Source organism: Lissotriton vulgaris, chromosome 5 (genome assembly GCF_964263255.1).
Source record: "Lissotriton vulgaris chromosome 5, aLisVul1.2, whole genome shotgun sequence".
NCBI classification, from domain to species: Eukaryota; Metazoa; Chordata; class Amphibia; order Caudata; family Salamandridae; genus Lissotriton; species Lissotriton vulgaris.
In genome coordinates, this window is record NC_141693.1 from 1,395,325,678 (window position 1) to 1,395,344,116 (window position 18,439).

The 18,439-nt window shown below is 42.2% G+C and overlaps 1 pseudogene; it reads left to right on the forward strand.

Moving 5' to 3' along the window:
• The first annotated feature begins 377 nt into the window (after positions 1-377).
• LOC147712650 (uncharacterized) overlaps positions 378-18,439 on the forward strand; it is a 44,783-nt pseudogene continuing 26,721 nt past the window's right edge.

Sequence of the window (18,439 nt, forward strand, 5' to 3'; positions counted from 1 at the left end):
CTTCAGAAACATCCGTGCACCCGCCAACAGAAAGGGTCCCAGGGGGCAGCACGTACAAAGGGGTCACGACACAATGGACAACTACCACCACATAACACCAGTGGGTGGAAGATTAAGATTCTACCTCCAGGAATGGAGAGAGATCACATCAGACAAATGGATACTAAACATCATCCAATTCGGGTACTGCTTAGAATTGGAAGGGAGGCCAACAAGCAGGAGACCAAAGCGAAAGCCACTAGCAAACGAACAGCTACAGTGGCTTCAGGAAGAAGCAAGAGCTCCTGCAAAAGGAGGCCATAGAACGGGTTCCCTTCAAAGAGAGAAACAAGGGAATATACTCAACGTATTTCCTCGTGCCAAAGGTCGACGAGACAATGAGACCCATTCTGGACCTCAGGTTCCTGAACACATTCATAAGAACACAGAAATTCAAAATGACCTCCCTGCAGGAGGTGTTACCGCAATTGCAGATTGGGGACTTCATGGTCACGATAGACCTCAAGGACGCCTATCTGCACATACCAATGAACGTAAAGCACAAACATATGCTCAGGTTCACAGTCGGAGAAAGCCACTACCAGTTCACAACACTAGCCTTCGGTCTAAAATCAGCACCGAGGGTCTTCACAAAGTACCTCGAGGCAGTCGCAGCGCACTTACGAAGGCAGGGAATACACGTATATCCTTACCTGGACGACTGGTTAGTGAAAGCAAACTCGTACCAGAAATGCAAGAAAGACGCACATACAGTGACGAGCACGCTGATAAACCTGGGGTTCTCTATCCATTGGAAAAAATCGTCAATGGAGCAGGAACAAGTAAAGATCTTCCTGGGGGCACAGATCAACACCTTACAGCGCAGGGTGTTCCCAGCAACAAGAGAGCAGGGGCCCTGGTGAGGGAAACTCGCCTCTACCGGAAGGGACAAGCTCGGACAGTGAGGACTGCGAGCAAGATCTTGGGGATGATGGCATCATGCATCCACCTGGTACCAAATGTACGACTTCACATGAGACCCATCTAAGAATGGCTCCAGGAACAATGGTCACAAGCTTCAGGAAGTTGGGAGGATCTAGTTGTTGTGACGCACGCAGTGCAGAAGGAAATGGCATGGTGGACCATGGAGAACATAGCAAAGGGAAAGCCTCTTACACCCCCAACACCAACAGTGACCATCACCACAGACGCATCCCTGAAGGGATGGGTCGCTCACATGGAAGAGCTCAAAATGAGGGGCCTGTGGACACCGACAGATGCGACAAAGCACATCAATTATCTAGAATTGAAAACAATCTTCCTGGCACTGAAAGCCTTCCAAACAAGACTGTACAAGCACAGGGTGCTGCTGCAGACAGACAACACCACAGCGATGTTCTACATCAACAAGCAGGGTGGAACACAGTCAGCAATGCTTTCGAAACTGGCGCAGGAGATATGGAGATGGGCCATCCCCCTCAGGATAGACCTACTGGCCATACACCTACCGGGGAAGGAGAACATTCAGGCAGACTGGCTCAGCAGACAGACATCGGAATCCCACGAGTTGGAGCTCAATGCTCAGGAGACGAAGTGGTTGTTCAACAAGTGGGGAACGCCATCAGTGGACCTGTTTGCAACACACCAGAATGCCAAATGCCAAAGCTTTGCATCCAGACAACCCGAAGAGGGGTCCCTTGGGAATGCCCTATGGATAGATTGGTGCGGGACATTTGCTTACGCTTTTCCCCCGATACCACTGATACACAGAGTACTGAGCAAGTGCAGAGCGAGCAACATGACCCTGATACTGGTCGCACCACAGTGGGCCAGACAGACATGGTACTCGCAGATCATGGAGATGTCAGAGTGCACCCCACAGATTCGGCAGAAGAAAGGACCTGCTCTCCATGCACAACGGAGAAGTACTGCACCCAGAGCCAGAAAGCCTGAGCCTAGTGGCGCGGCTCCTGAGGACATAGAATTCGCACACTTGAGACTGTCAGAGAGCACCCTCAGGGTTCTTCGGGAGGCACGAAGGCCCAGCACACGGAAGTGCTACGGGGCAAAGTGGAAGAGATTCACAATATGGTGCAGGAAGGAAAGACTTCACAATAAAATGAAGAGGGACTCCACAGTGCTTAAATACCTCACGCACTTACTGGAGAAAAAACTCAGCTCGTCCTCCTCAAGAGTCCACTTGGGAGCGATAGTCGCCTATACAAGGGGTGAGATGGGCAGGAGTTTCTTCAGGTCACAGGTTGTGAAGAGATTCCTGGAAGGAGCGAAGAGGATCGCACCACCCAAGAGGGTGCCGCCACCGGCATGGAACTTGAACATAGTCCTGACGGAACTCATGAAGGAGCCCTTTGAACCACTTCACAAGGCCTCACTAGAAATGCTGACCATGAAGACCGCTTTCTTGGTTGCAATAACGTCCTTACGCCGAGTGAGCGAGCTTCAAGCGCTAACGCTGCAGGAACCATACATACAAATACACAATGACAGGGTTGTGATGAGGACTGACCCGCACTTCTTGCCAAAGGTGGTGTCCAAATTCCACATGAACCAGTCCATACAGATACCGAGTTTTTTCCAAAAACCAACAAATAGCGCAGAGCGAGCACTACACACCTTAGACGCCAGAAGGGCGGTCATGCACTATATCGAGAGGACAAAGGGACACAGGAAGACAAAGCAGTTCTTCGTGTCATTCGCCAACAGTTTCATGGGAAAGGCTGTAACAAAGAACACTATTGCACGATGGATCGCGCAAACAATCCAACTCTGCCACAAACGGGTAGGGCAAGAACTAGCAGAGGGGCCACGTACCCACTCCACTGGGGAAAAAAGGTGCTACAATAGCCTTCCTGGCTAATACACCCATACAAGACATATGCCTGGCTGCAACATGGGCTTCGGTGCACACATTCACGAAGCACTACTGCGTGGATGTTCAGATGAACAAAGAAGCACAAGTCGGACAAAGGGTGCTCCAGCACATATTCAAAAACCAAAGCTCATCTTCCACCCAGCCGCCACAGAAATGAGAAACCGCTACAAAATCTATGCACAGCATAGTGAATCCAGAAAGATTCACGCTGCAAAACGAATAGTTTCTTACCTGTCGGTGTAGTTTTGCAGCTTGATCTTTCTGGATTCACTAGCGAACCCACCCACCTCTGCCAGAAAGATGAGGCTGGAGAGGAAAGAGGTGGTCAAAAAAAAAAAGAGTAGAAAGACCTTTATGTACAAAGCGGTTAATAACTTTCACCTACATAGAACATTGCCATCACGGAAAAAAAAATCCGAAGATGGCGCCCAAGGGTGGGAGCTTCGGCAGGAAGCATGCCGACGTCACCGGAAATACACCCAAGGAGGGATGACGAAAAAAAAAAAGAAAAGACTACGAATCCGGACCCAACCACAAGACCGCGGAATATGCACAGCATAGTGAATCCAGAAAGATCATCAAGCTGCAAAACTACACCGACAGGTAAGAAACTATTCGTTCTTGAATTATCAGTAATTGATCTGTCTTTGACGAACCCAGATTGATAAATATTGATGAGGTCAAGGATTACATTATTAATTCGAATAGCTAATATTTTAGAAAATATTTTACAGTCTGTGTTAATTAGGGAAATGGGCCTTACATTTTTGCAAACGGAGGGGTCTTTGTCTTGTTTAGGAATCAAACTCTACATAGCTTGAGGTAAAGATCCTCTTGACTCACCAGTATTAAGAAAATGATTAATCAGTGAGAATAACTGTGGGACTAAAAGTTATTTAAAGTGAGGAAAAAAATCTAACGTTAAAACAGTCTGGGCCGGGTGTTTTGTCCTTGGGTAATAAGTTAATAGCACTAGAGATTTCATCTCCAAGATGGGGTACAAGCAGACAGGGTAGATTAGGCACGGCACACAGCGATGAGTGTCAGGGGAGGGTTGAGTGTGGGTTAAAAAAGGTAATCAATTTAAGGTGCTCCTGCAGGTGACGTAACTGTTCAGGTGCGTCCTAGAGGATTGAGGGGTTGAGTGCGCTACTGGAGTGTAGGCGCATCCCTGGGATGGGCACACAGCACCACACAAGTGTGCCCATCGCAGGGATGCGCCTACACTCCAGTAGCGCACTCAACCCCTCAATCTCCAAGATGGGTGCATCCAGGGATGTGAAGTCTACTGGATCATAGGGAGATTTAGGGATAGTTTGAAAAAAGGAGTCAATTTGTTCAGGTGAAGGGGTGGACTCTGGAGTGTAAAGGGAAGTATAATATTGAGTAAAGCATTCCTGAATCTAAGCATCTGTAATATGACGAGCTCCGGAATTATCTGTGATTAGCCACAATTTTAGATTTTTGCTTTTTGATTTTGTGGTAATTAGCTAAAAATGTGCCTGCTTTATTCCATTCACCGTATATTTTTGCATTGAATTTAAGGTTATTGCACGCAGAATCCCAAGAGTGTTTATCATATTGCATTTTTGCTTTGATAAGAGATGTTGGTAGTGAAGCATTTGTTCAAGAGCTTTGATTTGTTTTAGGATAAAGGTTGACTCCATAAGAGCTTTCATTTTCTTCCAAGACACGAAGTCAATAATTTTTTATAGGAAAGATTGGTGGTAGTGTTTCTCTAATGAAAGAGAAAACGTCATCACATAATGTTAGTACATATCTCAACAAGGAATGTTCTACGTGAAGTATAATATACACAGTTATATCAGAGTAATCCAACGAGGTGCTAGTATGGCCTGGTATACACCCACCACCTGGGGTGTCAAACAGCACAAAGTGCCAATATCCAAGAAAAGAGAAACAGGTCAATACAGCACTCTTAAAGTCTCTTATGTTGAGTCTATTAGTATAGAATGTCCTGGACTAATGTCGTGGATGTATCAATAAAAAAAAAAACAGAACATGTATTCTGGATTAGTTCCCACTCATTGATATAGAAAGTTCAATTTATTGGCCGCAAACTCCAAATTATGGATCCCGACCAGATCTTGTACTTCCAATTCTTTATTTTCATAGACATATAAAAAATTTCCAGCTCACACCGCCGACACGTGTTTTGTCTCATAGAGACTTTTTCAAGGCCGGAAGCATAATAGAAAACTACAATTAATACTATAAAGTATATTCTAAATATTTACATCTCAAATCTATATACAATTAAAAATCGAGTATAATACACATTTGTTGCCTATTTCTTGAAAAAACGCAAAAAGCATCACATTACATCAAAGAGTATCACATAAGCAGATATATTCAATCTCATTGGAAAATGTCTCATAATCATCACTTGATTCCAGTATTTCTGCGATAAGTTATATCCACAGTGGCTGATATTATATACAATTCTTGATCATACTATAGATGGCTATAGCAATCTTTCTGCTATCATCAAGGTTGTAATTGAGTTTGCAGTTTAGGAATTGAGTAAGATTAAATATAGGACACCAAATTCACCATATATCCTAACATGAGGTTAGAATAGACCTACCAAGAATATTATATCTGGAGACGCGATCTAAGGTATTAGGTCAGACGACTCGTGTCTCTCAACGGTGAAAAAGATGGTTCCGGTGGTTACATGAACCTTCTAGGCCGATTTCCTATAAAGTGAGGCAAAACATTATTTCCGTCATATACTATATAGAGAAGATGAACAGATGGGAAATTACATTGCAATATAATATATTGCTATATCCACGAAGATGTTACCAACTAATTGTAATTAAATTAGTTTTCCTCTGCTAGAAAAAGAATGGGATATAACCCAAGACACCAACTTCACCACATATTCTTAACCTGTTGTTTAGTAGGACCTACCAAGAGTATTTCCTGTGGGGACACGATCTCAGGTATTCTGGCCAAACAACCCGTGTCTCTCTATGGTAAGTGAATTAGTTCCGGTAGTCACATAAATTTCACAATTGGATTTCCTATAAGATGAGGCAAAACAAATTTACCATCTTATGATACATTGAATACTTCCAAATATTGAAAGTTACATTGCAACAATATATATGCAATGCAAAGAGAATCTGCAGCACATAAACTTCTGTTTATGGCCTAAACAACAATTCTAGAAGTGGGCATTATCAAGTCTTATACAGTCTTTTACGCACAACGAGTTAATTTGGTATCACAGGTCTCAAACACATGATGTGACTTTAGTGAATATCAGTACCTCTTTGTTAAAGTAAATTGGTTCCAGTGGTCACATAGATCTCCTAGGTGGATTTCCTATAAAATGGGGCAAAACAGAATTTGCCATCTTCTACTACACTGGATAGTTCCCAAAATTAGAAACTACATTGTAATAATATAAGCGCAATGTAAAGAAAAACCTGTAACATTTAATCTTCTGTATATGGCATAAGCAACAAGTATAAAGGAAGCATTATCGAGTCCTATACAGACTATCACACATGAGAAATTAATTTAGTATCACAGGTGTCCACCACATTATATGTAGCTCTAATAAATATAATGGTACCTCTTAATACAAAAAGGTGGATTGTAGTGTTTGAAGCGTACGACTAGGTACACACTAGCTAGTAATAACGCATGTGTGTATAGAAAGGACAAGGTGAACTAAAATAGCAACTCACTTGATAAGTGAAACGGAATTGCTGCGTGGAGGTAATTCTTCTGTTTATTTCGAAGTTCAAAGACCCTGATAAGTCTCTAGAAGAATAAGGTAGAATGGTTGTAAATAACCCGGCAACATATTTCGGGTAGAGAAATAATGTTCAACATGGGGCATAGAGTAATCCGTGTGCGAGAGTGAATTACCCATTAAGACACTACTGGCCAACCCCGTATGCCGCCAGAGTGTTGCTATCGCGTTTCAATTTAAAGTGAAGAGGGACGTTGCGCCCTAACCATACGCCATGACGACGAGCACGCTAATGTAAACGTAGGCTATGAATTTAAAGCACTGCGTCGCGGCCATCTTGTAGTGGTAGTTTTAGCGAGGATAACAATCACGGAACTATTACGTGATAAGCTATTTAAATAATATACCCATTTGGGGACGCTTGATATGTTAAATCTTGTTCATTCATACTGTTTAGATATTTTGCTCGATGGTTGGTAAATTATATAGAATATTTACTACTCCACAATATGTATACCTTACAAGATCTAGAAGTTTCTTAAAACATCACGATATATATAGACAGTGAAAAATATTATAGTAGTGTGTATTAAACACAATTATGGAAAGAGCCATATATATCTATATTAACAGTAGATGAGCATTAAAGTTCGATGTGTTAGCCACATTCATATCCATTAACGTCATATCTCATCAAAATGTGGTCAGTTTTACAGAGAGACTCTGTCGCATTACAGAGCGGAAAACGATATTCGGGTCAGATTGTTAAACTGCAAGTATAAACAACTCTCAAAACCTTACAAGGAGACACATGCATATATATGGCACTCAGTTGTTGTTTTCATTTTGTCCTGCCTGGATCATAATGATCTATAAGTATACATCCCACATTATGTAGGTAGATCCAAACTGAGAGTATCTGGTTGTGGAGGGAGAAAGAAAGTGAGAATCTCGTTAATCCTTGAGGAAAACATGTAGTTCCCTATCCATATTTAATCCCAAATCAACCGCATGAAGCTTAATTAACCACTTAGATTCCAGTTTATGCAGTGCCCGTACATTATCTCCACCCCTAGGGTCAGGTTTAATCATATCTATTCCATGGAAGCGTATACCCAGCACTTCCAATTCTGGGTGCTCCTTGTTATAATGTGCTGCAAATGGGTACCTCACATTATTGTTGCGGATGGCTCTGACATGATACTGTAATCTTTCTTTGAGTGTCAATAATGAAGCCTCTGCCAGTAGCTTTGAAGTCATCCCAAAAGTGAAATTAAGAAGCAGAGGAAAGATTGTTGTGAAAGAATTCCTGACTAAAAAGCGTGAATTGTTCAAATTTGGAATCCAAGAGAAGAGCATTATTAAAGCACCAGCGACCTGATGTAGGGGAAGGAGTAGGATAGTCCATGTCTAAAATGACTGGGGCGTGATCTGAAATAAAAATGGAGCCAATCTCTGCGTTAATCAATTGAAGAGCATGTTGAGTAAGAAAAATATATTCCATACAGGAGTGAGATGTATGAACAGGGGAGAAGGATAATTCAATTATGTCAGGATGAGCGGTTCAACCAGACCTCTAGAGGTGATGGCTTTGTGAAAAGTTTTCTGCATCTTATTAGGAATGTATTTATTTAGTTTGAGATCCCCAGTCAAGGAAGTGCTCCATAAGTTGATTAGTCACCCCCCACAATCAAATTATCTGCAACCTGGGAAGAGAGAAGAGTAGAAAATTCATTCCAAAAAGTTAAATCAATGCCATTAGGGCCATAAACATTGCAAAAGAAAGTTGAGTATCAACTTTAGCATTCAAAAACAACCATCTACCATTAGTATCATGAAATTCATTTTGTAACAGAACATTTAAAGATTTAGGAAACAAAATAATAAAACTGTTCACTGCTGGGGAGCAGAACACCTCTCTTCCCACTGTTTACGCAGTGAAGATAGGTCTTGCAACTTAAGGTGTGTTTCTTGTAATAATGCTATATGACATTTCAATCTTGCAAGATGAGATAAAACTCGCTGTTTTTTGACAGGATTTCGAATACCTTTAACATTCCATGATATTACACGAAACCCAGTCATCAATATTAATTAAATAGTAATAGGCATAAAAGTAAAAGAAAGTTAAGGAAAAAGAAGATATATACATGAGGAGGGAATGAAAATTTGGAGATGCCAAAGAGCAAATAAAATAGAACTAATCGTTTGATGTGGCCATAAAATGAAAAGAGTAAGTGAACAATTAAGTACCATAGAAATAAAATAGAAAAATTGAGATATTGGGGAAAACAGAGCTAGAAGACAAAGCAAGAAAAGAGGGAGAGAAGAAGGAAGAAGGGGAGAAGAAGAGGAGATACAAGGGGGCGCATAGCCACCTAGTAAGAGCTAGCAAAGAAAGGATGACAAAAAGCCAGAAGGCTTTAGTCCTAGTGATCAAAGACAAAAAGAACAATAATGAGGAAGGGGGGGCAAGAAACAGGACAACCACCTCAAGAAACGGGGGAAGGGCACTGAGGAAGAAAAAGGTTACCATAAGAACAAAAAGGAAGAAAGACAAGATGGCAAACCTATGAAACAAAATGGAAGGGATGTTACCAGACAATGAGGAATCAGTGTAGCGGAATGAGTCCTGTATGACGAAATATAGAGAGAACAAGGATAAGAACACCTGCATGGGGAACATTCCAAGGAAGACAGACATAAAATACAAAAAAGAGAACAAACAGGAAAACATTTAAGGTTTGCGTAGTTCCATTGCCTCTCCCTTGTGAACATGAATGAACTTTCGAAGGTCAGCTGGGTCATCAAACGTGAATGTTCTGCCTTTATACGTCACCTTCAAGTGCAGTGTAGTTCCTATATTCCTAATAGGCTCTGTGCATTGGAATAACATACCCTATAGATATGACATAGGACTGAGGTACTATGTCTCTATTGAGTATACTAAACTTAATTGTGAGGGCCAGCTAGCTCAGAGGTCACTAGAAACGTTCTCGAATACACAAGAAGGGATTAGTTTCTGACAACTGCATAAACATGACCACTTTGTTCGCCCAAGAATAAAAACGTATCTTCAGAATCGTGGAAACAATAGACAATTACTTAACTCAGTCAATCGTGCATGCTTCGTTTCTACAGAGTAAATGGAGACGAGTGTTTCAATAAAAGGGGTTTATTGAACAGTCTACTTTCTCATGCAAGAGAGGTGAACTGCTACAATCGTTAGACCGAATGCAAAGTATAACGCGTACAGCATAAACGTAGTGTAAAATAATACTGTAATAGCATTGTCTGGTGCTATGACATGTAAAAAAACATACATAAATAACACAGGCTAAAATACTCAACTGGTGCTTCTAAAATACGCCTAACCCGATGTACCTAACCTAGGTCTAGTACGAGGGAAGAAGTAAGTGTGGTCTTTAGCATAGGTTTAGTTTTTGCCAAGAATTGCCAAAGGTTTCTCTAGGTTCTAATCAGATCCATACTTTAGAATGAGAGAGGTTGGTATCTCTTTCAAGGACTCTATTTCTCAACACCCCGCTGGGGTAGTCAGAAATACTAGAGCTCGATTCTCTGCAGAGCAGGACAGCTTCTGATCAGTGCGTCAGCTGGGGAGTTGGCTTCTTTCGGCACTTGCTGTAGCGAGCTGCGTCGTGCAAGTAGGTAGTCAAACTGCACCATACCACACCATGCTTTGCTATAGCAAGTGAAGGTATATCTATACCTTGAAGGTGTTTAGGAAGGCCCGCTTTGACGTAACTTCGGGCATATGAACGTCCTGGATGAACCCCTAAGGAATAGTTGTTCATGCATAATAATGAGTTTCTTGGAGAAATCAATATTCAAGCAAGGGGAGGTCCCTAACGGCTTAAGAGTCTGGTTTTCCAAGAAATCGTTGTGACGTAGATGAACGTAGCCATGCCTGTATTCGGACTGCATGGGCTATGCCTACATAAGGACTGGATTTCTATGCCTATAAAGGGCAATGTGAATTGTAACTATATAAGGGCATGAATCTGGAGAATGCATACGGAATCTAAATTGCCACACAACACCCGCTTCACTTTCTTATGTAGGACTTCTACTAAATACTAAGTCCTAAACATGTTGAAACATATCTAAAATATATCTACACAACAAGTGTTTAAAACCCACCCAAAACACATAAAAATACACTGGTACTGGTTGTACACTAAAGAGCATTGGTGCTGCACGCATTCAAAGCGATGTATCATTCTAAGCATATAGTTGACATTTTAAATGCTAAGTGAATGAATCATGAAAATATACATTTATGAAATGGCACGTACATACAGAAGAAAAAGGTGCAAAAACCATTTTATGTCAGATTATATAAAACTGTTGGTATGTGGACATACCAACAGTCTCTGGAAGTTGTTTTCAAAGAATTCTTGTTCTCTATGAATAGTTCTACTTTAAGCAGATTACTTGTGCCTAAAAAGAAAAATACAAATTTGAAAGAAAACATTTTTCATTGGAAAAAGAGTCCCAAAGTTAGAACTTTGATTTGAAAAAATGAAGGTCAAATTCAAAGTCTCTCAGAACACTGCGTGCCAAAATCAAAAGTCCGTTTTAGGGCTTGGAGAAAACATGAAATCTTCGAAGTATGTTGACAAAAATGTGTCTACCAGGTGAAAGTTTGATTACCTAGTTTAGAAGATTAACCGCTCATAGATGTGAAGCATCGCCGTCAGCTTTGGTCGCATTAGCAATGTTCGTAATGGATGGTACCTGCGCGCCTGTTTCCTTTTGTACCTCAGCAGTTGCAATTTGCGTCTGAGATCTCAACGAATGCCGTCATCCGAATTGGTAGCCGCTGGGGACAACGCAGTGTATGGGCCGGTACTGGTTCAAGAAAAGTATCAACATCCGTTGGCATGACTTATGAGAGGTGAGACATGAGCCTAACATGCATTCTTCTCTGCATAGCAGGCAGCGTAGAACAAATAAGATGCAATCTTGCCAAATTGGTCTAAATGACAGAAACCATGTGGTATTTAACTCTCGTAGATGAGGTAGGCCTAAAATTTGGACAATGGGCTCATGACCCTTAATCGCCAGTAGAGTTGTCTCCATGGAGAGCTGGGTGTCGCTGGTGAATTGGCTTGCCATATCGCAGCAGTAGGAGCAAAAATAGTATCCCTGCAGTGAGTCCCAAAATGAGAGGCAGTCCACCAAACACAGAGTGCACGAAGTTTGGAAATATTCCTAGGACTGCTTAAAAAGGTGCTAACGGTCCAGAAAATACGGTCTTAAATACATGTACAATACCGCTCGTATCAGACATGTTTAAGATACGACTTAACATTTCCGAGAAATGTATAGGGCAGTTTGTAGTTAAGAGGGCATGTATCTCGGCAGAAGTCCTTGCGACTTGTAGATCATAGGTTTCTTTGGCCAAGGTCTGTGTCAGAGGTTTTTGCAAAAGAAAGGCTTTCATTCTGCTTAAAGTATCATTTTTTTATAGAAGAGATGTTCAGTGAAGGCCATATAGGCGACTCCTTGTCTGTCTTGGTTTTAGGAAATAATACTTACATAAAGCAAGTGACCCTGGCTGACAGTTACTAGATATGGTATGCCTGGCAACATACCACAGCAGCCGTGATCATTCAATATGAGGTAACTCCCATTCAAGAGCTGGCCAAAAATTGGATCAATCACTGCAGCTGTTGAACCTTGCAGGTGGCAGAATAAATTGTTAGAGGAACCATCACAGGCCCCGTGTAAGTTTATACCCTGACAAAGGAGAGAACCGCTTTGTGCGTTTTCACAGTTTTTCCATCTAATAAACACTTCATGTCCCCCACTCCAACATCTATGTGTGTATGGTAATTCCCAGGATGTCTTGATGTATTCTTTACCCAACCTTTCATATGTTCCTGCTGGTATGTTTTAGGCAATAATGAAAAAGGAAAATTGTAACAGGTAGAGTGATAGTTCCATATATTATTGTCGAAGTGGATTTCTTCTACCTCGCCCAGGTATGCTCACAAAGGAAGAACAGCAGTCGGAGGTAACAAACATAAAAGGATTTATTGCGCTCGAGCGGGTACACCACCTTACAGCTCCATGTGGCTATGAGAGAAGTGGACAACTTGCAAAGTCATAGCCTTATATATGTTCTTGTACTGGAACAAGCGTAGGTGGGAATGGATGACCAATTAGCAGCTGCCAAGGATGATTAATGATCCCCAGGCAATATCACGTACTGGTCAGGACCAGTAACTCTGGAAATATATACACTTGGCATGCAGAACACAAATATAAAGCTTACTCACTAAACCCCATCAGTCATCAATAATCTTGATACACAGAAATAAAGAAGAACTATGCATAACTTATGCCAAGTATAAACATAGGCGGACCTGTGGTTACAGAGTCAGGCGCCCACTTGATTAGTCATCCGGATACAGAGCAAAGGTTACATCTCTTGTGTCAACAATAATTTGTTACCATCAGCAGTCTTTTGTAAGCTATAAAACATATGGAATTAGTTTAATTAGGAAAGTTAAACAAATGAGTCATTGACCTTTAAGCAATGTACCCTGCTCCACTTGTGTGTCATAAAGTAAAGTACAAACATATGCTCTGGGGTCATTTGATGTATCAACATTTCACTATATGTGCTGAGGTGGTAAGCTAGAAAAGACTAACAAAATGGTTGCTGGAAAACACAAAATGGAGGAGCTTTCGTCCATTACTAAAAACTGTATTTCCACAATCGGCCCTTTGGACGCAAGGTCCAACATTTTGTTGCAGCCTTACGGCACATGTTCATAGATAGGCCGGGTGTTACTATAGTGGGCCTCACTGCGCTCATTGACATAATCAACCGTATTTGTGTCAGAAAGGCTATTATCCGAGATATCAATATCCATCAAATGTTGAGCTACAATATCCCTCAGTATAAGAGAGTTAGTCAGTGTCACTGGGGGCATCGGGGGTGGTTCTAGCAATCGCCCCAAACACTGACAGCACATGGGCAGACAATTAATGAGAACACAGCACCCAATCACCACACGGAAGATAGCCACTAGAAACATCCCTATCTTCCAGCCACAAGCAGATAAAGCGTTCCTAAAGGAACCTGCAGGATCCCAGGGGCCAACATCACTATGGGCCTGGGGCCTTTTTTCATATAGCCTCTTGACCGCTTCCCTAACTGATGTGGATGAGTCAGGAATATACGTGCAGCAGGAGGAACCCATCACCCTACAGACTCCACCCTGTTCTGCTAACATCATGTCTAGCACAATCCTGTTCTGAAGAGAAACCAGTCTGAGAGCCTTGAGCTCAACTGTGATGTTCTCAATTATCCCTGCTGTCTCTTCTACAGTTGCTTCTAATAGACGGGATAACCTGCATATGTTTTGGGATTTTATGGCAGGGCCATACCAAGGAACAAAGGCTTTCAGTACATCACCAGCTATCTCAGCCACTGTATCTCCTTGATCAACACTCCTCCTGCCTCTTAGAGTTCTGGAGGCTCTATTTACTTCCGCAGTACTTTTTACAGACATTGCTGGTGTTACAAGACCCACATGACAAGAACCACCCCAATTCACTGGTAGCCAAATATAGGCCCTGGAACCACAAATGAAATAAACTGAGTCACTGATATAAAGTGGAACAGTTATTTCCTAGGAAGACACTTCAAATGTCATATTGCAATTGGTACTATTCCCTATGTTGGTAGTACCATTGCTTCTAATACATATACTCCCAAGCACACTACGCTACCTCATTTTCAAAAATGGCATCTCCCTGGTGTCCCTATGGAGCGGGGGTGTACTATCATTATTTACCAAAAATAGTGGAGTGAATGTATTAGAAAAGGGGAACGTTGCATTGGACAAGATAACTTCAGAGCAAATCCCTGCCTGGAGAATGTCTTTATCATAACGGGTGTACAGGGAGACAGTTGATGATCTAGTGGTAGAACGGGAAGTTGCTAAGCTGCTGAAGACCCCTATTAGCTCAATTTTCAGCACTGCAATGTGTAATGCACAACAGGACGCTTCAAATGGCAGGGGTACTTGGAGAAGGGGTATACCTTCATCCACATAGGCTGGGAATTACATGCAGATCCAACAATTGCTTTTATCAATTACTTGATGGGTCTGATGAAGTAGGGTAAGGAAAGAATGATGACTCATTTCCTCTCTGTGATCCATATCCTCTGGTGCTACTGTAACTGAGTGAACAAAGTCAGAGGGAAGCCCTGATGGAAGCAGTGCTGTTTTTGCAATAGGATGGTAGAGCTCTAGGAGATATAAGCCAATGACCAAAGACATTATGCAAAATAACATACAAAATATGCATAGTTTGGAGTACCAACGCCCCTTCTTGTTCAATTTAAGCGTGGAATATGTATCTTCCATTTCCAGTAAAGGAAGATGTCTAGTTGTTCTTCCAAACAGAAATACCATTCAAAATAATACTTCAGAATTTTTAAATATACAATCTCACAAGTGCGGCAGTTCAACAGTGTCCGTTATAGGCCTCACTGTTACAGGCCTTGTGATTGGTAGTATTAACAAAAATTCAACCTCACACCCTCACCTCCTATGGGTCTCTGGGCTTCGGAGGTATTCCTTTATTCTCCTTTCAAATCTTTGAAACATCCCTATCTTCCAGCCACAAGCAGATAAAGCGTTCCTAAAGGAACCTGCAGGATCCCAGGGGCCAACATCACTATGGGCCTGGGGCCTTTTTTCATATAGCCTCTTGACCGCTTCCCTAACTGATGTGGATGAGTCAGGAATATACGTGCAGCAGGAGGAACCCATCACCCTACAGACTCCACCCTGTTCTGCTAACATCATGTCTAGCACAATCCTGTTCTGAAGAGAAACCAGTTTGAGAGCCTTGAGCTCAACTGTGATGTTCTCAATTATCCCTGCTGTCTCTTCTACAGTTGCTTCTAATAGACGGGATAACCTGCATATGTTTTGGGATTTTATGGCAGGGCCATACCAAGGAACAAAGGCTTTCAGTACATCACCAGCTATCTCAGCCACTGTATCTCCTTGATCAACACTCCTCCTGCCTCTTAGAGTTCTGGAGGCTCTATTTACTTCCGCAGTACTTTTTACAGACATTGCTGGTGTTACAAGACCCACATGACAAGAACCACCCCAATTCACTGGTAGCCAAATATAGGCCCTGGAACCACAAATGAAATAAACTGAGTCACTGATATAAAGTGGAACAGTTATTTCCTAGGAAGACACTTCAAATGTCATATTGCAATTGGTACTATTCCCTATGTTGGTAGTACCATTGCTTCTAATACATATACTCCCAAGCACACTACGCTACCTCATTTTCAAAAATGGCATCTCCCTGGTGTCCCTATGGAGCGGGGGTGTACTATCATTATTTACCAAAAATAGTGGAGTGAATGTATTAGAAAAGGGGAACGTTGCATTGGACAAGATAACTTCAGAGCAAATCCCTGCCTGGAGAATGTCTTTATCATAACGGGTGTACAGGGAGACAGTTGATGATCTAGTGGTAGAACGGGAAGTTGCTAAGCTGCTGAAGACCCCTATTAGCTCAATTTTCAGCACTGCAATGTGTAATGCACAACAGGACGCTTCAAATGGCAGGGGTACTTGGAGAAGGGGTATACCTTCATCCACATAGGCTGGGAATTACATGCAGATCCAACAATTGCTTTTATCAATTACTTGATGGGTCTGATGAAGTAGGGTAAGGAAAGAATGATGACTCATTTCCTCTCTGTGATCCATATCCTCTGGTGCTACTGTAACTGAGTGAACAAAGTCAGAGGGAAGCCCTGATGGAAGCAGTGCTGTTTTTGCAATAGGATGGTAGAGCTCTAGGAGATATAAGCCAATGACCAAAGACATTATGCAAAATAACATACAAAATATGCATAGTTTGGAGTACCAACGCCCCTTCTTGTTCAATTTAAGCGTGGAATATGTATCTTCCATTTCCAGTAAAGGAAGATGTCTAGTTGTTCTTCCAAACAGAAATACCATTCAAAATAATACTTCAGAATTTTTAAATATACAATCTCACAAGTGCGGCAGTTCAACAGTGTCCGTTATAGGCCTCACTGTTACAGGCCTTGTGATTGGTAGTATTAACAAAAATTCAACCTCACACCCTCACCTCCTATGGGTCTCTGGGCTTCAGAGGTATTCCTTTATTCTCCTTTCAAATCTTTGTCGTAAGTGTCCTTATTTTACTAACCTCACTGCATAAGTTAGTCCTTTAAAGTTGGCACTATTCAGTGCTTTGTAGTTGGTGCTTGCTCCGTCCTAAGCACTCTTCATTTTTCTTGGGCGTAGATTGTATCCTGATGCAGTTTGTTGATCATCAATGCATGCAGGAGTGCAGTCACCAGTCCTTCGGTCACAACGGTCCTCTTCCGGGGGCGATTTTGGCCAGAATGGTGGTGCTCTCTTCACATTTGATCGATGAATCCAGTTTTTGTGTCCCTCACATCGAACCGCCGACTGTGTGACTAACAAAACTTACGCTGGCCCTTTCCACCTGGGCTGTAGACTGTTCTTCCTCACAAAGTCTTTGGTCAGGACCCAGTCCCCGGGTTTGATGTTGTGTACTTCTCCTTCCAGAGGTGGGGACCAAGTGTCTCTGACCAATCTGTGGTGTTCTTGAATCGTCAGACTGTTGGTCTTCGGACAACACGTCTGTTTCAGAAGGGATCAGCTCGTGGACCTCTGCCAGGGAATCCTGTGTCAAGAGGCCGGTCGGGAATTCAGATGGCAGCTGCTGCGGAGAAACGCTGTCTCCTTCGTGCAGGGGCCCCCACGATCATTTGGTCCTCAGTCGCACCTCTCAACCACGGACTCAGCTAGCTGTTGGATGTCCCACGGAGAGGTCCCACCAGAGTCACCAAGTCTGTCGAAGTGGATTTCTTCTACCTCGCCCAGGTATGCTCACAAAGGAAGACCAGCAGTCAGAGGTAACTGAAACATAAAAGGATTTATTGCGCTCGAGCGGGTACACCACCTCACAGCTCCATGTGGCTATGAGAGAAGTGGACAACTTACAAAGTCATAGACGGACTTATATATGTTCTTGTACTGGAACAAGCATAGGTGGGAATGGATGACAAATTGGCAGTTGCCAAGGTATACAACGTTTAGCACGCATTTTTTACCATGCACTACCATTACAACGCAGGCATTACCACGCATACCATTACAACGCATTGCGCTGGGGGGCGCTCTAGGATAGGGAATAGGTTTAATTTTATATCCAACACCTTCCCTAGTGTCCACGGGGACTGGAGTTGGAATATAAAATTATACTTACCACTATCCAGCACCTCAAAGGGCTATGCGTTGTAACGGTATTCGTTGTAAATACCGCGTTGTAAAGGTATGCGTGGTAATAGTATGCGTGCTAACGTCATACATCCGCTGCCAAGGATGATTAATGATCCCCAGGCAATATCACGTACCGGTCAGGACCAGTAACTCTGGAAATATGTATACTTGGCATGCAGAACACAAATATAAAGATTACTCCCTAAACCCCATCAGTCATCAATAATCTTGTGATAAGCAGAACTATGCATAACTTGTGCCAAGTATAAACATAGGAGGACCTGTGGTTACAGAGTCAGGCGCCCACTTGATTAGTCATCCGGATACAAAGCAAAGGTTACATCTCTTGTGTCAACAATAATTTATTACCATCAGCAGTGTTTTGTTAGCTATAAAACATTTGGAATTAGTTTAATTAGGAAAGTTAAACAAATGAGTCATTGACCTTTAAGCAATATACCCTGCTCTACTTGTGTGTCATAA